Raw genomic sequence first — 24221 nt, 5'->3', positions numbered from 1 at the left:
TATTAAAGCTCTAATAGAACTAGCTTTTGCCCGCATCTTCCCTCGTCTTAAATTATAGACCCGTTACACTTCCTTGGGGGTGGAATTTTAGAAAATCCTACCTTGTTACTGGGCTTCTTTGAGTTGCGTTGATAGATCAGTCAGTAACGGTTGCCTTTTACCTATGTCTTGCTATTTAATTGTTCGTTCGTTTCAGCTAAATGACGTCCACTGCTGGACAAAGGCCTCCCCCAAGGCCTTCCATAATGAACCATAATGCTATTACATGCATTGCATTGAGAAATTGAAACTGTAAATCCTAGCGACACAGAAGTTGCAATAGTGGGAAGAATTTTGCATATAGTATGATGATATGGAAGATGTGCATAAAGTCATCAAAGGCAGATAATTTAATACACTGTCAATCAATCAGTGCAGACTATCAGTTGGCTTAACCCGTTTGATAGTGGATTCTATTTCCAGGCTGTTAGCAAGCCTGCGGCGTTATCGGATCCAACGCAGTGTAGCACGAGCGACCTTGATGCCTGTGGAACAGCTGATAACTGATAAACATGCACTGATAACGGTAACAGCTAAGTGGCGTACGAGGAGCTTACAGGCTTACGTAAGCTGTGGTCAATAGTGAGAGTTTGCATTTTGAATTGTTTCAGTGTGTTTACGCGTATATGCGCACACGTCATGTTATAGCTGGGCATCAAAGGGATCTAAAAATCGCCAAAATTACCTTACGTAATTAATGGACGCCCTCTAGGTGTGTCAATGTCAAAATACATTTTAGGCAATAGGAGTATACTGTACATCTGTACATAGAACATAGAAGTCCATATGCCTGTATACAAATGTTGATGATCATAACACAAACATTTGACTGGAACGATCAGAAACTTGCAGGTTTTAATCAACCTAATTGTCCAATAACAAAATGCAATACCAAGACGACGTGGAACGATGAAGTATAAAGTCAGAAATTCATTAAAATTTTATCATACCACATAACAAGAAGAAAAAAGATTGTCAAACTAAAGTCAATGACAATTAATGGAGCCTCAAATCTTCTTGTAACAACTGTTTATTTTTTACTCACAAGCGGCTACGAAACCTTAATGTATTTATCACGTATAGAAGTGAAAGAAAACAAGGCACTATTGTAACTACAACGCCTTATCAAAGCAAGTGCGCAGTTCTAACTGATGACCAACCGAGTCTTAATGGACAAAGTTTTTCGGCCACAAATCCCGGCGCTCGGGAACGACTTAACTCTTCAAGGTGGGGCTCTGTGTTCCAAGTCATAAGACGCTACGGGACTATTCCCAGCATTCGTTCCCACCGCTGCAACTGCTGTGTAACCAGGATCTACAGCTTGACCGCCAATAAAAACCCAACCACTGAAGGTCAAGTTTGTCTCGGGAGAATTTAAACTGCAATTGGACCCGAAACGAAATTAATCAGAAGAACATAGGAGGAGTTCAAAGTAAAGGTTCGACTTCCTTACATTGACTGTGGAGTTTTCAGTTTTCCCTACAATGTGTACCTGACTAGTTTTTGAAGCGTGAATTTCGTTTTATCACAAGATGACTTTATCGCCCCTGTCTCCTTTAAGCTTTTCAAAATTTTATTCACTGGCAAAAGCATAATAATTAGTAAATAAATGCCAACTTGCGACATGATTAATTTCCCACACAAATATCTATTCCTCTTTTTCAATGAGAATGCGAAGAAATGTTTTGAATAACCAATCAGATTTCATTCAATCTGCATGACATCCGATTGGTTGTTCAAAACATTTCACCGCGCCGTTCCACCTTGGTAAAAACTGGACATTTTCGAGATAAAAAATACCCGATGATCTTGATAGGATTTCTAACTCTTTATCTCCTTAACAACAAAATCCAGCGGTTCTGCAGATGGGCTAAATAAAGTGTTGAATTGAGAATCTCCCAACTTTCTCTTGCCAATCAGTTAATTTTGAACTCTATGAATATTAAAAACATCCCAATTATAATCCTTATTACTTGTGCCACACCTTGATTCCATTGAAGCTGTAGTGTTTATACCAGCTCACAAGAGTTGAGAATGAATGTTCCAGGTCGGCCGCCATGCCGAAACCAGCCATTTTTACAACCACTTGCTCTGTTACTTTGTTTTATCAGTTCCTGTTATCAGTTATCAGCTGTCGCGCTGAAAAATTGCTTCGTGATGAAAGTTTGCCCGACTTTTTACGAAATATTGTGGGTTTCGACTTCTGTGTTTATTAAGTTCAGGGGTTAGTTTCCGTTGTCTCTTTTGGTTATGTTTGTAAGTTTTGGTTTTGTACTTGTAGTGTGAGAGGGTAATGAAGGATAATATAGATAATGTTTTTGGCTGAATTTCGTCAATAGCCAAGAGGAAAATGTCTATTATTCAGAACTCTCTTCTCAAAAGCTTATCATCTAGAAGAAATTAATAGGTACGTCCCTCTTCCCATGAATGTCCTAAGAGACAATTAAGGGACAAATATTGGTATGTCAGGCCTCCCTAACCCATCTGGCTAACGTGGCCAAATTCTTCTATTTGCCTTCAGTAAATTGGGGAGAGTCATGCTCCTGCAGTGGAGAAATACAATTATCAACATCTTTCTTTTAAGGTTTTTATTAAAATTAAGCCCAAGAATTAAGTCCATTAAGACTAAAATAGTATTAATTACATCACATGTTAATTACTAAAACTTGCGAGTTTCAGTTACAAGTCTGACAAATAATACCCATTAAAACTTCGACTTAGTATCATGATAACATTCGAAGAAAAGGGTAGACTTTTAGAGTTTAGACATTCGCTCATGTTATTCGAAACCTGCTGTTTTCATAATATTGAGTTACTGCCAATTTGAGGATTTCACTGGAAATCTCTTCGCCTTTTCCAAAGATTTTAATAAACTTTCCTCATAATAAACTTAAGAGAAACTTTCCTTTTAAGCAAAGATTTGGCTGAGTAATTAATTAAATGCATCAACGGTAGTTAATTATTAGTGGCCAAATGTCTAACTTAGTGGCTTAGGTACGAAAGTTGAGGTAAAATGTATCAATAATATATTTTCTTAAGAGGAAAAAGAGTCTTAGGTCATCCTATTTTTGGAGGAGCGGATTACTTTATTAGAGTGAGAAGAAAATGGATTTTGCTTCAAGTTCTGTCTAAAGAAATTATAAAACTTTGAGGTGTCTAAAAACGCTAAAGGGTTGATTTTAGGTAGAGTCGAAAATGTATGCGTACTGCGTAGCACTTTTCGGTGGAGTAGTAAGTAAATAAACATTAACTTTGTTGTCTGTAGGTATACATGACAAGACACTTGAACTTATAATATGTAACAAAGTAGCTTTTGTATTTGGTGAGACACAAAACAATTTTCTTATGCACTAATGAATTGAAATGAAGGTGTTGCTTACGTAGATATTACCAACGCACTTACAATTAACTAGCTTTCTTAATTTTTGCTAATAATAAAGCTAAAAGTTAATGTAGTCTTTATAAAACTTTTATTCACTAAAATGTTAACTTTATTCTCACTCAAGTTATAATCTTGAGTTAAATGACGCTGCGGTGTTTCCAAAACTGGGCTATTCACTTGAACAGTCGCAATAACTGTGACATTGTGATTCAGATGTGTGTATAGTTTGACAACATAAGCTCGTATATTATCCTACTAATATTATAAATGCGAAAGTTTGTATGTCTGGATGGATGTATGTTTGTTACTCTTTCACGCAAAAACTACTGAATGGATTTTGTTGAAACTTAACAGTATTATTGTTTATAACCCAGAATAACATATAGGCTATAATTTATTACGATCTGTGACAAACTAAATTTCATGCGGGCGAAGCCGCGGGCGGAAAGCTCGTATTACATAATTAAACAATAGTAAAACAATTGCCGTGACTCACACGTGGCGCCATGGCAACGTGTTAATTTGGCTCCACACTTAGCTAATCTAGCGCTAAGCGCCGTATTACCAGCACAATACAGGCTTTTAGCGTATCCATTACAGCGAAATATTCGGCCACCCATATAAGCTTTTGACGGACCAAGTTAAACAACAGTTTAATGGACGATTATTATTAACGTTATATCTATGTGGGCCTGCATAGGTTAAACAGAAAAGTCAAGTCTCTGTTATCAACATTTTTCAAATTCGAATTTAAAGTCGAAAGTTTTTCTAATTCGAACGAAAAAAATGTTTTGGGACTCTACAGTGCATTTCCTTTTTTCATTAGTACCTAAAATCTAAACAAGATAATGTTATTCGGTAATCTAATCGATTTGCCTACTCATTTCTGCTGGAAACATGTTCAAATAATAAGACAAACAGTAATTTCATACTTTTTCACATAATCAGATACCTCCCTAGTTATGTTGACATCTTCATATTCATAGCTCTTACCATTTTCCAAATCTGTACAAACTGTTTAACTACATACTATGTAATATTTAGGCTAACGTCTGCAATGAATATTCATACGCGAAGTTCAAGATCAAACACGCCGCCATATTGAGATCTTATGTAAATCATAGAAGTTTGAAGGGACGCTTTTGGAGGGTAGTTTTCTGAATTGAGTCTTGGAACGTGTATCTTTTGTGATTATACCCTCCCTTGGGTAACATGTAAATTTGGAGGTATACTTAAGCATATGGGGCGTACGGGGTACGGGGTACGGAGTTAGTTGAGAAACTCCGTTAATGAATTTATTCTGTTTTAATTGTGGCTTTGTTAAAACTACCAACTTATCATTTATAAACCAAAACGGGAAGGCCATCTCACCATGCCAAACGTAGCGATCAGGCCGAAAGTGGAAGCAAGGTTTACTCGGAATCCTTAATATGGAGGAAGCCGTTCCTCTCTTACCTCTAACTGCCGGAACACAACAATGCCGTTAACATTATGGTTATTGTTACAGACTTAGGCAATGATACTGAATGATGACGAAGATCTCTCTCTCTCACTATAACATTGAATTGTACGAGTGAGAGAGAAAGATACGTCGAGGTAGACCTACACTATTACACAGTAAATTCCCAGTCTAGCTGTAAACTAATCAACTGGGGACGGAACAAAGCCTGCATCCTATTCGCACAAAATTTTATTAGACAGCAGTGAGAAGTCTCAAACTTTGAACGCTTGGGTTGCGAGCTCAAAATAGTAGGGTCGCCACGCGTTATAATAATATAAATTTATTATTAACTGTCAAGCCCTTAACTTATCAATTATTATTGTGGACCTAGATATGAAAGAGTTTTAGTGCCGAGCAGAATGGAACCACTCTCTTTCTTTCTTCCTGTGGATCTCGTAAGAGACAGTCAAGGGATAAATATGTGAGCATCAGGCATCCCCAATCCGTCTGGCTTGCGTAGGGAAAGTAATTAACCCAAATTTTCCATTTGTCCCTGGTAAACTAAAGATGGTTCCACTCCTGCAATGGAGACTTAATTTTCATGATTATGATGAGTTTCAACGTATTCGTGGGTATTATCATTTTCTTGTTAGCTTAGAGTACATGGAATACATTTTGATTTTATTTTGTATTCACAACAGCGTAACTATGAAATGTACAACCCTAGCAGATTTCGTATGCGACCCAAGTCGCACGCCCGCTGTTTGCTATCTAGCGATGTTGTAATTAATTACGAGTAGTTTTCTTTAGCTAAGTGCACCTCAGTTGTTTGTTCTCCTAATTGCGCGTTGATATTTAGTGGGACTAATTACTTGGTTTAATTTATGACCCGCTACGGGTGTCAGATGGACGCTAAAATGTAAGTAATGAAGTTGAAAACTTGGACAAATGACAGGAATTGAAATAATAATGCAACAGTGAATATTTTTTTATCCACATTAACGAGGAAGCTCTTGGCCTGTATCTCACCTGATGGTAAGTGACGATCAGGCCGAAGGTGGAAGCGAGCTTCACCAGGAATCCTCAACCACGGAGGAACTGGTGTGTGATAAACAAGTGTATTTACGACTATAATAATAACTGCAGTACATACATACTTCTGTAATATTTGCAACAAAGTGTATGGTCTGATGAGCTGTTATTTACACAAGCTTTTTTTAGTTAAACCAAGACCAGACCAGGTAATTGTAGTCTTTAAAAATACATTGTGTGGAAAATTCCCTTGGTTATGTCGAATCTTTCAACTTTCACTGGATTTTCCTTTGTTTCTTAGATACGTAAAAAGGGTTTATAAAAGCGCAACTAGAAGGCTAAACGCAACTAAAGTGCAAGTGCATTCAAATAAACTTATCGGGCGCTGCAACAAATTGCTGAGCGAAATGCATCGGGCTGTCAAGAAATGAATTCATAGCGTGAACGGGACTCCCAGCGGTAATTCGACTAATGATGCCATTTTTAGTCACGGAAATCCCCAGAGCTAAATTAGTGAGTGCAAAAAGAACAATGTTCATTAGAGAAAGAGTGCATTTTTTGTGGCATCGGGTTCCTAAGGTACATTTTAATTGTCTGAGCGGGAAGTGGCTTTTTACGGTCGGTACTTTGAATGACGCTTCCCAATAGGTGGACCGACGATCTGGGGAAGGCACTTGCGGGCAGACTGGTCGTTGTGGAAATTCTTTGTCCTTTTTGGCTTTTGTCCAGAAGACATCAATGGCTGAAACGAACGAACTTTGACTGAACAAAATAAGCACGTCTATATGGTCCCCAATTCCCAGATTATGATGAGGAAATCGCCGTAAAGTCTGACTGACATTGGAGTTGTAACAACTCACAGAAGAAAGAAGACAAATGCGAACTTCTCTCTCTATCCACCACGGAGCGCATGCGAACCTCCGACATCTCACCAAAAGCAGCCTGACGGAACGCAGAAGTTTAAAGGGTAAACTTGGCTCATGGGGCAGATCGTCATCTTTTTTGTAGACTCCTAATTCGTGCAATAGGAAATCATTAACTCCTTAAGCTAAATCGTAGAGGGTTCATCACAATAGACCAGCGGCTGCCGTCAGCCGCCATCTGGTTAGAACCAATGCGTTCCTCGGATCTGGAGTCGGCCAGTCCAACGCCACCGTCATTTGTCAAGGAGTCCCAAACTTCTGCTACCCCCACTAAATGCGCACTACATTTCTACCGCGCAAAAAGTAAAAAGGTAAAAAGGGGAAGTTCTATTTTTTCAAGTTGTTTATAGTTTACAAAAAAGGGGACCATTCTAAAAACAAAATCCCGAATTCTACAAACAGTTCGAACCCAAATTAGCGCGCCAATGGTTCCCGGAGAAGTTCGACGAACAAACCGACACAACTTCGCTAGCCTGGAACGCGATAACCGCATTACTCGCATATAGCCCCAATTTTCGTTACTCTATTACTTGATAGTGATGTCACTAGGCTCAGATTTTCTTTGCTTGGATAAATTTCAGAATTTCGTAACAGTGTAGATAACGCATAATTTCGTGCGCATCAACAGAATAACATTATAATGCTAACAGAGCTGCGGTGATGCTAATAGAAATATTAATAGTAACTTATCTCGATTACCTGATTGCAATTTTCATCCCTTCTAGTACCAGTAAAACAGCCAGGCTTGTCTCAAGTAAATAAATAAAATAAAAATATCGTTTCAAAATTTTACTTTTGGAATGTTGAACTGTGTTGAACATCTTGCTTACATCAAATGTAAGAATTATTTACTGAATAATTTCTCTTAAATAATATGTTACCTGTGCACCCACCCCTGTGACTTATCGTAACGTAAAAGTACATATCAAAAGCATCGACAACTTTGTTACATCACTACAGAGATGTACTACAGGCAGGATATTGCCGTTAATGCCCTTTCTAAGCCCAAACTTGGCAAATTAAGATGACTCGGATATTTCAGTCGCAAGTTTTTGATTCTCTGGTTAAAATCCTGCGATTTCATTGCTAATTTGAGAAACGTTTTAACGGCTTGGATAAAATGAGGCCATTATTGTTGGTTATAGCCTAATTACTACTTCAATTCGGATGGAACACTTAATTCTATGATCAGATATTATTAATGGTGAAACTTGGAACGGCTGTTTAAAATGTGCCAAATGTTGACGCTTAAGACTTGGGCAAGCAAAGAAGGCTGTGATTTTTGATACTTGATTGAATAGATGACCAATCAATATGATCTTAAAGAGACGCCTCTTTAATAGATTTAATAGCCATTTATGATCGTGTGACGTCACTTATTCCCTAAATTAATTTACAGATATTGTGATTGTGCGTTTTAAAAAGATTCTAATAGTGTGATCAAGAAAATGTTGTATTTTCAAATCAAATAAATAATACTTATAAATCTAATAATGATTTCTTTATTTTCACTGGACTTATTGATTAGTGAATTCAATCAAAGAGTCCAAACAAATAAAGAAAGTCAGCAAGACTTTGATTTCGACAAATCAATTGGAAATACCACATCACGCGGCAGACATTATGTACAATTTATGGGTCGTAGTACTCATACGAGTAGGTAGTCATGGTCCCCAGGGTAAATACCCTGGGCATCGTCTGGAGGCAGAACGTTGACCTTAGGTACAACATCGACTTGAGGTGTTTAATGCAAGACCGCGTACCTCAGTCTTGAGTAATGAATCATTAAACAATTTTTTAAGCTTTCATGGTCACTGACATATAATTATCCCGTCAGGATTGCTACCATGTACCTTAATTTTGAGTTTCCCATATTTCGGCACTGTTCCAAGCGTCATGATCACGGAGTAACTGAGGAAAGAAATCTCATCCGCAAGTTTCCTCTATTAAGGTACATAGTAACAATCCCGTCAATATATTTTTTTAACCATTGAGTCTCAAGGATTAAAAAATCGGTAAATTGTTTTCAAAACCATGTTGGAATTTCAGCTTATAGGTATAATATTAAGTCGGTAGTAAAAAGTGTAGCCGCAAAACATCCGGATACAAATTCATGTTTTATAGGACATTAAGGCCATAAGCTGTTCATCAAAACTTTTTTCTACAACTACAACATACTATTATTAGTACATAGTTGCACCTTGCGCGCGCAAAAAGCATAAAACAGTCTATAATTAAAATTATGCTCGTATAAAGAATACTCTACATTTGCGAACGTTAACCGGCAAACATTCGTAAGCTGTGATAGTAATAGTTTTAAGGAAGTTAAACTGATATCGGACGGCTTGGTACGTTATGTACAGTTCATATTATTGTCTTTGAAAATTATTTTTACGTTAGCTAACGCCCGTATTCATAAACGATGCTTGCTTAAGTGAAGCAGCAAAGCGAACGCACAGCGTTGAATAGAGCTCTGTGATTGATTCGTGTGTCACCCTGTGAGACTTTAAAGTGATGTTTGTGTAATAAGGGGAAAAAATACTTACTGATGTTCCAAGCGATTGACTCTAGATCATACTTACTGGGTGACACAGTTCACTGTTTGCCTTATTTAATCATCTTACGGTTAAACCATCATCATCGTCATGGCCGCGGCCCTGTAGTCTCCATTGTAGAAGGATGACCCTCTGTCTAATTTACCAGAGGTTAATGGAGGATTTGGCTTACACCATACTTACTCGTAATTAAGATGGACCATACTCGTAATTATGCTTCTACGCCTTTCCTTTAACCGGTCGGAATTAAATTAGGGGTAGTAACTTTCACCCGCACAAAATGGCGCTACAATTTAAGGCTGTAATTACATACATTATTAAAACTCGTGACTTTGTCCGGTTTAATTTACGGCAATTTAACTTTGTTTCGCATCACGTATAAATTGCAACCATGTTGATGAATTGATAACATGTGATAAGATCGCATTAGTGAACAGCTGAAGGAAAGTCTTACTACTTAAGTATACTTTAAAGAGAAATTAACGCTTGACCTTTCGCTATCTAGCATTATAATGCAAAATAATCACCATTATTAGGAAAAATATATTCTTGATAGACATGTTACGGTAAAAGTGATAAATTGAATAGTAGTCATAATTACCGGTCATGATGAATAATTACCGACCATAAAGGTAAAAGTAAGAAATTAATCACATTTATCAGTGATTAATTTAATAATGTGAGGCTAAGGAGCCTGCCTGTCAGTTTCGGAACTTTTTGACGCGGTTATAATATTATCTCTGTCTGTCAGTTGAAGGGAAAATAGAACACCGGCTCGTGTAAAGCGCTCGTGTACAGCCACACATTTTGAACATTTTGATATCGTATATTAATATAATTTAGCATAATGAGTTTGGAATGTTTCTTGCTTAATATTACTTTACCATGATGCCCATAGTTTTAATTTAAAATGTCAAATAGGTTAAAGTGCGGCGGGGTGCGGGGCCCCTATTTAGTTTACATACTTAAATGAGTTCATATTAATCACATTAATAATTTTAACATTTATCACATTTACCGTGTATACCTACGCCCATGACAAAAAAAAAAACGTTCGTTTTGTAGTTTCAACCGCTTCACCACTTTTATTTCAGTTGTAACATAATTTCTTAACTTCGAAAACATCAAGGGATGGACTGTATCAGGATGAACTCTATACTTATTTCATAATTGCTAGTATTTATTATGTTAAATAGTTTTTCTTTTGTTTCAATTAGTACTGACTCAGTAAAATCTGTGATACGAAAAACGTGGGTAAGAATATAAAACTAAACTAAAACCACCGATATGAAATATTCCTTCGGTTCTAATTTTGTAAGTAACAAAATATACGCAAGAAGATGCAGTTCGACATTGATGCTTACAAATGGGGAACAGCTCATTGGAGCAAGCGGTCGAAAGCTCGAGTTACAAAGCAGATAAATGCAGTAAGTATACCTAGTTTTGTTGCGGGTTCAATGATTGTAACTCTCCCCCGGGACAAACTTGAACTACATTGGTTTGGTTTTTATTGGCGGTCAAGCCGTAGATCCTGGCCACACAGGAGGTGGGAAAGAGAGGCGGGAATAGTCCCGTTATCTACTGTGACCACGAAAAATAATTTTAAGACCAGAATGATATCCACAACACAGGGAATCTTAACGTAAAGTCAAATTTTCTTATCTATATCGAGTCTAATTAAATACTGTTATGAATTTAGTACATAATATTGTTAGATAGAAAATCACTGGATGCAATGCGTATTTGCGAACATGTAAGATTGTACCTATACACACGACAATGTCAAGTAGTTAGAAAGAATAGAAGAAAGAAAGTTATTATATTTGACACAGAAAAAAAATATACAACAATAAATACGTGCTTTGCCAAAAAGGACGCCCGCTCAGTATATCTAGCCAGCTAAGTGCGTGGTTGGACACTGATTTTCAGTGGACGCCAAGAGAGACCGAGACAGTAAACAGTTAAAGAGATACGTAATACACTTATGAGTACTGGAAAATGACCGGTGAAATTTTAGTCATCCACGAAAGATATGCCTTCTTTGTCTTTCTATACTGTGGCCGAACAGTGCATTCTTTTGCTTAAAGATTGATGGGATTAGAAAAGTAATGCTTTAAGAAATGCCACCTGAACACGCCTCGGGGAAATAGTGCAGAGATGCTCCGGTGGCAATAAAAAATGGCGGTAATATACAATTGTGGAACTAGTGTTGTGCAGTGACAACGGTTTGAGGTACCGGTATTTTATGTATACTGATATTTTTGATATTTGATATGTCATATTTACTGTTAATTGTAAGAACAACAAACTGACTCATACATTTGGTTAGATATTTAAGTAGTTCGATGTTACCGCACAATTATCATTTCATATTAGAATGAACCATGTTTGAAAAAATAAGTAAAATGAAAATTTATTGGGTATGAATATGACTGAGTTTGCTGCCCAGCTGTGGTAGAAAATCTGTATTTCAGCAATGGTTTTTTGAGATTGAATACTATAAGTTGTGGCCAAACCGGTATTTTACCGGTTTAAAATTGCTGCACATCACTTTTCACCAGCTGCCGTTTAAGTTATTGGAGCTAGTGCAGTAAAGAGTAGAAAGCGAGTAAATGCCAAGGACTCCATCGGGTGAGCACGAGAAACGTCTTCATTTGTTGCAAATTTGTTCCTGCAAGCTTTTATTTAGTTTCATTAAGCCTTAAACTGTGGTGGCAGTCAGACTTTGAACTTTAGTGAGATAGGATAAGGTTCAAAACCAGAGATAAGTATTTTCAAGGGTAGAGTTCTCGAAGCAATGTCATTTTTCACCACGATATCTTGTTCGCTACAACCTTTAGGCCCTAGAGGTTATAGCGAACAACCTAGAGTCCCTAGAGGCTAGGGCTACAGAAGCCTATTTGAACTATATTATCTAGTCTCACCTATCTGAATCCAGAAACTTCTATATTTTCCTAACTACAAGCTTTTCTTAAGCGGCCCTCTGTCTTTTGGATGATCAATATTGATAGTCAAATCTGTATCGATAGCCTACCTAATTCTACCAAAATTACTTAGTAATCCTCCTTCCATCAGAACCATCCTAACTTTAATTCCAGTCGTTTGACAAAACGGATAAATGAATAATGCTCTGAAACGCTGACAAAAACTGTTTTACTCATAGTGATTTATTTACCACTCCAAGTAGTGACGTTTCTATTTATAAACCTAGAAAATCCACAATTGAGTGGGGATAAAGGGAAAAAAGGGAGCACTGGACTAATTCAAGGACAGTGCGAGGTACTTTTGGCGTGTGTTAGCCATTTTCGCACAAAGAGCCTGGTCGTCGGTTGGGAGCTCGATTCTTGAGATTGTTGACAAGTATGTCTACCTCGGACAAACGATCCAGTTAGGTAGGTCCAATTTCGAGAAGGAGGTCAATCGTCGAATCCAACTCGGCTGGGCAGCGTTCGGGAAACTACGCAACATCTTTTCGTCCAAAATACCCCAGTGCCTGAAGACGAAAGTCTACAACCAATGTGTGTTACCTGTGATGACTTATGGCTCGGAAACGTGGCCCCTCACTATAGGCCTTATACAGAAGCTCAAAGTTGCACAGCGTGCTATGGAGAGGGCTATGCTCGGTGTTTCTTTACGAGATCGAATCAGAAATGAGGAGATCCGTAAACGAACTAAAGTCGCTGACATAGCCCGACGGATCAGCAAGCTGAAGTGGCAGTGGGCAGGGCACATAGTACGCAGAACTGACGGCCGATGGGGCAGCAAGGTTCTGGAATGGAGGCCACGTACCGGAAAACGCAGCGTGGGACGTCCACCCACAAGGTGGACCGACGACCTGATAAAGGTAGCGGGAAGGCGCTGGATGCAGGCCGCTACCAACCGTGCGATGTGGAAGTCATTGGGGGAGGCCTATGTTCAGCAGTGGACGTCCTGTGGCTGAAATGATGATGATGAAACTTAGGAGACCCAATTAAGCGGCGTTATGCTGGATTAATTGCCAGTTGCAAGACATAATTGAAATGATAACGATATTATGATTAATCAATGGTTGTTAATCTACAGAAGCTGCACGTCAAGTTAAAGTAATGTTTTCTTATATGGGCAATTCTACAATATAAACGTATAGTCTGATGTACAGTCACTTGTACAGTCAAATATTTACTCGATTAATTTAGGACCTTATTTCAAAGGGGAAAAGCTTTATGATGAATGATAAATAATAATTAATCTGTAGGCCTAAGATGCGCGCCGTGATAAGCGTTTATCACGCCATTTTATCGATTTTCCCCATACATTTTGACGTCGATAAAAGTTATCACGGCGCGCATCTTAGGTCTACTGATGGCAAATTGTAAAGTTATCATGGGGAGATAGAGTAGGTACTTACTTATTTTTATTCTTTTATTTCAACTATTCTTTTTACAAGCTTTTATTTAGTTTCACATAGCCCGATAATAAAATCTTGTTTTTCAAATATTTTCTTACAGTACAGTGAGTACGGAACCCATTTCCCCACCAGCACGTTCTTGACCAAATTTTTATTTAGCACATGTCTACCTAAAACCTTCGGCAGGAGATGGAGTAAATGGCGTTCTATCTCATTCACAATAAGGTGCATTTTGAAGTTTTCCTCAATTAGTCGCAGAGTTTTTGAGTGTTGTTTTACCGTCTGTAATTTTCATCCTTTATTCTGTTGTTTATTAAATTCGTTGTCTGTATGTAAACAATAAGAAGGGTGCAATGCAATTATGATACTTGAATATCTCACATCCCATCAAAAACAATACTTGTCAAAAAAACCAAGTCTCGCAACTCAGTTGTTCTACGGTAAAAAGTTGTGAGATCCATGTAATACCAAGTCCAGGCCAGGAAATCTTTAACGTTTTACATAAATTATTGACTTGGCCATCGCACTAAATAATTTAATTTACACGTGTTTTCATGCGATGGCCAAGTCAATATATTTATGTAAAACGTTAAAGATTTCCTGGCCTGGACTTGGTATTACATGGATCTCACAACTTTTTACCGTAGAACAACTGAGTTGCGAGACTTGGTTTTTTTGACAAGTATTGTTTTTGATGGGATCTCATTTCTTTTTGTATTTTGTAGACAGCAGTTATGTATCTAGAAAACTGGACCGAAATTGAAAAATTTTACTCGACTTGGCGGTTGCACTACCGTGCCCCCAAATATCATTTCTTTTTGTATTTTGTAGACAGCAGTTATGTATCTAGAAAACTGGACCGAAATTAAAAATTTTACTCGACTTGGCGGTTGCACTACCGTGCCCCCAAATATTTTAGTTTTTCCTTGATTCATACACCAAACACTACTTATATTCCAAATTTGAAGCTTCTAGGTCTGCTAGAAGTGCCTTAGAGTTTTGATGATCGGTGAGTCAGTGAGTCAGTGAGTCAGTGAGTCAGTCAGTGAGTGACAAAATTAAGTAACTTTGACCCGTTATAATTCTTAAACTACTGGTTCAAATTGAATGAAATTTTAAATATACCGTGTCTTTACAATGCCTGCATAGCTAATGAAAATTCAGCCTTCTAGTTTTATCCACAACGAAGTTACAGGCGGTCGAAAATGGCCTGAATTGCTTCGAGAAAAGGATGGTACGGCCGTGCCGCTTTTTTGCTCGACTTGGTGGGGGCACTGCCGTGCCCCCAGATATACAGCCTAATAAGGGTTGTTGGTATATTTTTCATTATTTATTTTGGTCACGCTTCAGTAAACATACTTTTTAATCTAATAATAAGAGCTAAGATTATCTTGTTGGCTGATATGGATAAGATAGCATATTTATCAAAAATATTTGAATTAATACACAAACCATCACATTCCTTGGGGTTTTATTGAGAATTCATTAAAGTTCTAAGCTATTTTTCAGATTTATTAATAGTAAAACTAATTTCAATTTTAACACAACTGATTTAATCAATTAACAAGTAAATAATTTTTTAACGTTTTCTAAGCAAGCTTTTATTATGGCCACCTTACGGCTCCATCATCAGACCAACTCCATGACATCATTATATTACATTGTCATCAAAACCTATAACATATTGTGTATGAATAATTTCAGCTCAATCATTTGTCAAGAAGGGGGTGTATAATACCTACAGCTTGCAAGATTTGACCCAAATATTTGCAACTTAAATAGAAGCTTTTAGACACCTCCTAAAGTTAGTCCTCAGTCCGACTTTAAGCCCAACTTTATTATCAGGGGAGTGATTCTGCGATTTAAATACTTAGGTCTTTTTAATTTTTGAACGCGTAGAAATCCATTTTGTATTACAAAATCTTATTGAGCCCAGCTTATATTAATCCTCAAATCTAATGGACAGTCGCACCCAGATTGTGGCGAGCTATAAACCCATCACTTTACCCCCATTCCTTTTAGTTTTCTCCTCTGGGGACCAAAACATATGTATTGTTTGTCATACTGTTTGCAAACTTCTTTTGTGTGGGCTTGTGAATTGTCATTGGACAAAACTGGGATTTTATTTGATTTCACAATCATAGAGTTAGAATGAACCGGCCACATCGACGGAAAGCGCTAGTCGCAGGCCGCTACCAACCGGCCATCATGGAATTCATTGGGGGAGGCCTATGTTCAGCAGTGAACGTCCTATGGCTGAAATGATGATGATGATAAATCAGGATAAAGTTTTGAGATAATAATTCCATTTGGGTACTTGTCACCATTAATCGATTGAGAAGTGAGCAACTAGCTGACCCGGCGAATTTCGTACCGCCTATGTTCATCAGAAATAATGTCGGTCCAATGGTGAAAGAATTTTTAAAATTCGCCCAGTAGTTTTGGAGCCTCTTTCCTCTTCATCATCAGTTCCATTCTTCTCATAGAATTTTGCTAGCGAATTTGATGTAATCATTAGGAACATTTAACGTTACCTATATTAAAAGCAACATTTGACCGACTATCGATCAAAGGAATAAAAATCCTAATTGGAAACAAATTGAGTTTTCAGGTACAAAAGGGATTCTTTTGTTTTAGAAAATCTGTACCTTTGAGTAATTTGTTAATGAGGTCAACTACACAATTGTAATGAAAAGCGAGGGTAGTAATAAATAAGTTCTATATTTTCCTCCAATACTTATTTTAAGTTAGAGTTTTTGTGAATAGGTATCAATAAACATTTTTCAATTCCATCTTACAACTTTATCCTTCATTTTTTTTGGTATCGCCAAACTCAGATTGCAATAATAAATAAAATAAACACCAAATGAAGCAAAATGATTATGATAATGTTTATGAAAACCCGTTTGTTTGCTTTATTTTTGTGATATTAAAAAAAATCGCTACCTAGTTAATTGAAATTGTACTTTATTTTAATTGGAAAATGGTTTTCAATCTGCCTGTGGTCCCAAACGCGATTTTCATGCTAATAAAATGTAATTATCTACATCTAACCCCGGCCTATGTATGTTTAATTGTATGTAAGTATCGTTAAAGGGCTGGATGTATGTCCGCCGGGGGGTGAAATTACGCATTTTGTATGTAAACGGGCAACAATTTTCAGATACCTTTCATTTGTTTGTTTGTTAACACACCCCAGTCAATTTCAGCACTTGACCTTTCAAAAATATATTTTCCACAAACTCTACTTAATGTAAATCGAAATAACAGAAAGATCAAACGATCCATTTGATTTGATAAGAGCTTTGATTTTTATTAGTTATTTCGTGAACATTGATTAAAATACGAATAAATTGTGTGTAGAAAAGATTCCGATTCATTATGTAGGCACTTATAAATGGCAACACTCAATATTAAAACAAAACATACTTTTATCTCCATCCCTTGATAAATTGGCAACATAATTTGCGTCCGCTGAAAAATAAAAGCGACTTCAGTGTATCTCGAAGGTTGTGTATATTTTTGAATAGACGCCATAACAACGAATAGGTTCTTTGGACATTTTTAAACCCAAACAAAACGCCATCAGCTGTTATTTATCAAATCGCGACAACCATTCGATTTGCAACCGACATAAAATACACCATCTAGTTGCTTTCTGTGTTATAGCCGGCATATTTCTGATCGATAAAACTAGAGCTAATACGTACCGAGACAGCTGTATATTGGTGCTAGGAGAGTCCACAGGTCGTCTTACGGATACAGGTGTAAAGATCAAGTTAAGAGAGCACGTAAAAACACAAAAATACACGAAACAACACAGCGAATAGGCGTCCGTTTGGCTCGGGGGCCCGCCGGCGACTGGGGCGGGCGGCGGCGCTAGGGCGGTAAGCTAGGGACTCTAATTCGAAAGGTCGTATGCAGTTTTGGGGAAATCTTGGAGGGGAATGTTTTGGGGTAATGTGGTGTTGGAGGCGGATTGATCCAAGTTCTGGATAGCCAGCTTAGTGGCGACTTAAAAGCGTGGTTTTGGTTTGGAGATGCGTAAGGATGCAGCAACAATTGGTTCGCTCTGTGCAACTATGGAATGTTACATAGCTCGATGCTAGGACTTTATTATGCTTTGGAACTATACTCAACATCAAATAAACCGCACCTTCCGCGACGCGAACTTTAACGATTTTCTTCTGACACAATCATGGTGCCCCAACAATATTGGTGTTATTTGAAAGCCCAATAAATATCCTTAAAGAAAAACACATTTAATTTCTTAATAAATGATTAACATATACCATAAATGTGACTTGAAAAAATACCTCACTTTGGGCCCACCTATGGGATCAATTAGACCAATTTTTATGGTTATAAAACTAAATAATGATCTCACGTGTCCTCTTTAACAGGTGGATAGCGATTAATCCCAACTTAACAGTTTTATAGCCATAAAAGTTGGGTCTAGCGTAAATACCTATTTTTTGAAGAAGTGACTCTGGATCCTTCTAAAGACACATTTTTGGGGTAAAAACCTTTCCTTTAATGAAATGAAGATTAGAACTAGGCTTTTAAATGGTGCCAATATTGGTGGGAAGTGGGGATGCATACGTTTGAAAATGCTTGTCGCGGGAGGTGCGATTTATTTGATGTCGAGTGTAGTTACAATGTAGGTAAATTTTATAGGAGCCGTACCTATTTATTACTATATCAAGTAAGGCCAAAAACTACTTTCTTTTGTTCGTGTCTTAACAATCCATGTGAAATGCTTTAACAGCAACGTTTTGTTATTGTTGTTAATTTTTGAAAGGGATTGATGGTGATTTGAGAAAATCGTTAATTCTACTCGTACATAAACTTCGAATCGACTGAAAGGTAAACATGACGAATGTTGTTTTCGATTCATGATAAAGTTATTCAGTTAAACACCTTACTTACTATATTGAGAGGAAATACTAGTCCAATTATTTTAGTCTAATAAAAACTCTCAATCATGTTGCACAAAAACCGTCCTTAGCACTTTTATAACACGGCTTAAAAATCCCAACAGCCATTTACATCTCTGTCCCCACTGGCACATATCTATTTATTGCCACCTTGGAAGATTGTTTTCACATTATCGGAACTATCCTATCATCTCCCGATTAAACGCGTCCCATGTACGCGTCTGGAATATGTTTATAGTTGGTCCAATTATATGTTATGTAGTAGGTTCGGTCTGAAATCGGTTTTTAACGGAGGAAGTATTTCTGACTCGGGAGAACAGCAGTTCAAGTAGCCAGCATACCAGAATTGCCATAAATCCTTGTAGCCTTGTAAGATGATTGAATATAAATAAAAAATAAAAAAAAAGGCATGTATTTAAATGATCTTTTTAAATTAGCAAAAACGGCAAATAAAAAATCTAAATCTTTATAATGCTTCATCATCATCATCATCTCAGCCATAAGACGTCCACTGCTGAACATAGGCCTCCCTCAATGCTTTCCATGTTACCCGGTTGGTAGCGGCCTGCGTCCAGCGCTTTCCTGCTACTTTTATGATGTCGTCGGTCCACCTTATGGGTGGACGTTCCACGCTGCGTTTTCCGGTACACGGCCTCCACTCCAGAACCTTGCTGCCCCATCAGCCGTCAGTTCTACGTAAACAGTAAACGAACTAAAGTCGCTGACATAGCCCGACGGATTAGCAAGCTGAAGTGGCAATGGGCAGGGCACATCATAATGCTTAATGCCAAAGATTTAGTAAAAAATCCTTGAAGATGACAGCCCCTGTCTCAAGGTATACAAGTGAAGAAACGTCTTTTTGGCAACCTTGTTTGAGAATTAGATAAAGATCTAACTCATTCAATTTGTACAAGCAGTTTTGTAGAGGCGACAATAGCTTAGAGGTGTTGTCATCGGATTGCCGATTTTCGATTCGAGCAACATATTTAAGCGTACTTGGAGGAGTTCTCGTGGATATTAGTAATTTGTATAATATTATATCACAAATCATCACAACATCACTTTTAAAACTATTTTTTATCAGATAAGGATTAATGATCTCGAATCCTACGTCAGTCGTCTATAGGGTTGAAATGTAAGCACTAAGCTTTTCACAATACCTGAGTATAGGCGTACAAAACTATCTTTTCCATAAGGTGGAGTCTCTTTTCTCTCTTCTTCGTCACTACACTCTTGCAAGAGTGGTCGTGATCGTCACACCAGGTTGAGACTACTGCTTCATATATCTACTGTGACCGGGACCGCTGCGTATTTATTAAACCTATACCAGCTGTGGTATCTCGGACATTTTCCTTATTTTCTCAATAGATGGCCGATAGGAAATAGTCCTAGTTTTCTTAGACTTGATGGTTACTACATTGTAATTTTAGCTCTTGAGATACTGCTGCGGCAAATAATTTGGAAGGAAATAGAGACCAAATGTATACCATTTTTAAAGGCAATAAGTAACACTTTCAATTAAATTACAAGTAACTTTTAGTATCATATTTTACATTAATACCTAACTCATCACAAGATCGTCGGTTCACCTAGTAGGAGGCCTGCCCACGCTACGTCTTCCAGCCCGTGGTCGCCACTCCAGAACTTTTCTGCCCCAACGGCCATCGTCTCTACGAGCTATGTGCCCCGCCCACTGCCACTTGATTTTGGCAATTCTGCGAGCTATGTCGGTTACTGCGGATCTCCTCATTTCTGATTCGATCACGCAGGGAAACTCCGAGCATAGCCCACTCCATCGCCCTTTGGGTGACCTTGAGCCTTCTTATGAGGCCCATAGTCAGCGACCATGTTTCAGATCCATATACCATCACTGGTCGCGGGAAGAGCCTGGATGCGGGCAGCGCAGGACCGTTCATTGTGGAAAACCTTGGAGGAGGCCTTTGTCCAGCAGTGGACGTCATTCAGCTGAAACGAAAGAACGACCGAACCTAACTCATAAGAATATAATCTCATTAATTCGGTAAAACTGATTTATTATACCCTATACTAAATACTTTTAAGTTACCTTCTTTTTAAAGTTTACTTGAAAAACTTAAACAAACAAGAAAGTTCCTTTTGTAAGCTTTAGTACCAAACAGAGAAACCTCGTAAGTACCAAAATGAAAACCAGCAGCCAAAAATAAAGCTCTAAGTAAATTCAGCTCGAATTTTTTCGTGTCGAATAAAACTTTCTAAAGCAATTCGTTAAGCTTCAAAATCGAGTTTTTAACAAACATATTAAAAATGTTTGCAGGTTGAAGCTTTTTTACGTACTTTTTAAACTTTAATTTCATTTTTATTGGCAGATATTTTCAAATTAAAACTTTGTTAAAGCATGAAAAACGTTACGGTCACACTTATATTTTGATTCTTCAATATGTGTGTGCAAACAGATATCAAACCTTGGACTCCAAAATCCAACCAACCAATCAATAAATCATCAAATTCGAAGTCTTTAATCACTTAACCACGGAGATATCCACGTTTTTCTAACAAAATAGTATAAAGATAAAATAATCTATAATTGCCATCAAAGTAGTATCTCAAACAATAAAATTCTATCGAAAACTGGCAGACCGAATAAGTAGCAGAAACAATATACATAGTTTAATAATGAAATAATACTTCAAAAGGTTCATCTCTTCTAACTTTACCTTGTTTCTTTCAATTTTATACTTATAGAGTAAACCAATTGAGTCGTAAATGTATTGTGTAGTTCCAATTGGATTACAGTTCAATCGACTTATAAGAGCTATTCAAATTCCTATTAACTTCTCTTTTTTATTATTTAAAAACCCTCGACATCTATGCTTGAAGAGAAGGTTCTCAAGGGCTAGTGCCTACCTAATCCCAGCAGTGGACAAACTACCTATCACTATTAAGAAAGACCATTACCCCCTTATTAATAAAAAGTTACACTCGGGATGAATACCGAGATTAAAATGACATTTCCATACTAAATGACAATTTAAACCGGAATTCAACTAGGGTGTAACTTTTTTAATAATGGGGTTAGTAGAGCACAATGTACAGATTAAACACAGAATTTTGTCTGATTTTCAACCGACTTCAAAAAAAGGAGGAGGTTCTCAATTCGACCCGTATGTTTTTTTATAGGTACATACTCGTATTCCCTTAATTTTGATGATTTTTTTGCATTCAGAAGCTAGATTTATAAAGTTGCATACAATATTATAACTATCGGTGAACCACTTTCAGATTATAGGAGACTGGATATGCGCCATTAATTTGTGAAACAAAAGAAAAATATTACCAAAATTATATTCGTTATTTTTCTTAGCGAATAGAGTCGCTCCTCAAGCTAAACTCGTGGGTTCGAGTCCCGCCTTCGGCAGTTCGATTTTTTCAAGTTGTTTACTTAAAATTCAAAATTATGATGACGCGGACTTTGTTCGAATACCTACATTCAGCGAAACAGTGATAGATACACAGATACAATATTAGCAAACGGGCGAAGCTAATCCAGATCCGTGTACGGATCCCTCGGGCGTTCGAACCCTAGATTTTCTGGAGGTAAACACGTCAATATGACCCTAATAAACGCACTGAACCCTTATAAGCCGGGAATGTGACGGGAACGGTACATTTCGTTATAAGAACAAGATGGTACGTTGTTTGCAGTTTTTACGAAAGCTTTTCTGATACAAAAGGATATTTGCAACTAGCTGTGCCCGCGACTTCGTATACGTGAAAATTTTAATTTCCAATTTTTGCAACATTTTTCTTTATTGCTCCGCCCCTGTTAGCTGTAGGGTGACGTTATATAGCCTAAAACCTTCCTCGATAAATGGGCTATCCAACACAAAAAGCCTTTTTCAAATCAGACCTCGCATTTTTCAAAACAAACTATTCAGCTTTATTAGTATATTAGTAGATTAGAATAGATGGTGTATTCACATTACTGCAAGACGTGATCCGTACTTTCGCATTTGCAAAAGACCCGAGCACGCACTGATCTGGGTCGCACGCCCCACGCATGCACCAGTTAAGCTAAGTTGCATGCCCCACGTACGCACCAGTCTGTAATCTACGTCCCAAGTGCGCTACCTTTAGAGCCTGTTCAATCTGTTCATACATAGTAAGTGTGTTGTGTAAAAATGTACACAGAAAAAGAGCAAAGATTGAAAGTGTTGGTTTATTATGTGCAAAGATATTTTGACAGTCAAAAGTGTACAAACAAGTTATTTGATTTGAAATGTATTTGAATGTTGTCTAAACTTGACAAAATATAACGATAAGACTAGGCGCAGACCACCGATTTGTAGTTGGCCCATAGTTGGACCCGATTTTAATTTGTATGAAGAATCGGCCAAATCAAATTGGTGTAATGTAATGTGCGCACTTCCATACATGCCCATACTGATCAACTGCCCGACTAAACTATCGGCCGACGAAAAATCGATGGTCTGCGCCTAGGCTTAGTGTATGTTCTTCATTCTTCTATCTCGGCTTATATTAGTTCTAGCCAAAGCGATAATTGTGAGTGCTCTCCTAAATAAGTATAGGTAATTAGAGAGATAGAGCACTTTTTAATTTATGTAACCTAACCTACAAAACAATTTCGGTTATTTCTCTTAGCACGAAATTTCTCTTAGATCGACCTTAGTCTTTTTCACTATTTTACCAACGGACACCCAATTTCACTATAAATTCAAAGAGCTATTACTAAACATGACTCCTTTGTAAAATATGTGGTAGTTATAGAAAACATCTAAAAGGAAAGCCATAAAACGTCGAACAAAAATCCGAGGATGATCCCCACTACCTTTAAGGGTAAGGAAACTATGCGTAACATTCTAAAGGGTGGTTTCTCAAACTTTCGGCTTCACGTACCTTTGTTAAAGTTTTCAGGTGACAACGGACCCCCTAAACTAGCTAATTAAAACCCCCCAAAGAAAATAATTAAAGTGTCTATTGAAGAAAATAAGGTTTTAATTTCAATAAAAGGTACAGTCGACAGCACGTCAACGTAAATACTGTGGTATCTTACGTAGTTGCGATAGGGGCGACTGCAACGAAAATGTATAGTCTGATGTGCTGTCGACTGTACCAAATAAAGTGCCAAAGAAAAGGCCTTTTAATATTGATGCTGTTGCTGATGGTGTGCTTGTTTCTTGTCGCAAATGGAGTCAATTTTAGAAAGAATTTTGGACATTTTAATTCTGCCACCATTGTGTAAATTTTGTCACGTAATTACGCCCCTGCCGTCGAATGGCGAACCCCTAGGGGTTTTTTTTATATTAGTGCTACTATAATGCACTTGCAACTGGTGCTAGCGGTTTACTCCGGTTTTAGACACACACAATTTGTGGGTGTTCATTTATTAAAATCTTTCAGGCTGTTTAGGTACTATCGGGGACTCGAACGCCTTGACACCTTAAGGGCCTAAATTGTTTGCACACACACGCTCGATAATGCTCCGCCCCCGTTCATTCATGTTTCGGGTCTAAGCAGCGTCGGCGCAC

At 37.6% G+C, this 24221-nt stretch overlaps 1 protein-coding gene across 3 annotated transcripts in view; it reads right to left on the bottom strand.

The window, feature by feature from the left end:
- LOC135088051 (pseudouridylate synthase RPUSD2-like) overlaps window positions 1–24221 on the bottom strand; it is a 521604-nt gene that overhangs the window by 350398 nt on the left and 146985 nt on the right. Inside the window, exon 1 of one of the 3 annotated variants that reach the window (XM_063982936.1) lies at window positions 17470–17606. The exons of the other annotated variants lie outside the window; for them this stretch is intronic. The gene's annotated coding sequence lies outside the window, so the exon portion shown is untranslated. Of the gene's footprint in view, window positions 1–17469; window positions 17607–24221 lie in introns of those variants that run through there. 3 annotated transcript variants of the gene reach the window in all.

The sequence above is a fragment of the Ostrinia nubilalis genome, chromosome 3 (genome assembly GCF_963855985.1).
Source record: "Ostrinia nubilalis chromosome 3, ilOstNubi1.1, whole genome shotgun sequence".
Taxonomy (NCBI): Eukaryota; Metazoa; Arthropoda; class Insecta; order Lepidoptera; family Crambidae; genus Ostrinia; species Ostrinia nubilalis.
The sequence above is the reverse complement of the archived record's forward strand: the minus strand, read 5'-3'. Positions and strand labels throughout refer to the sequence as shown.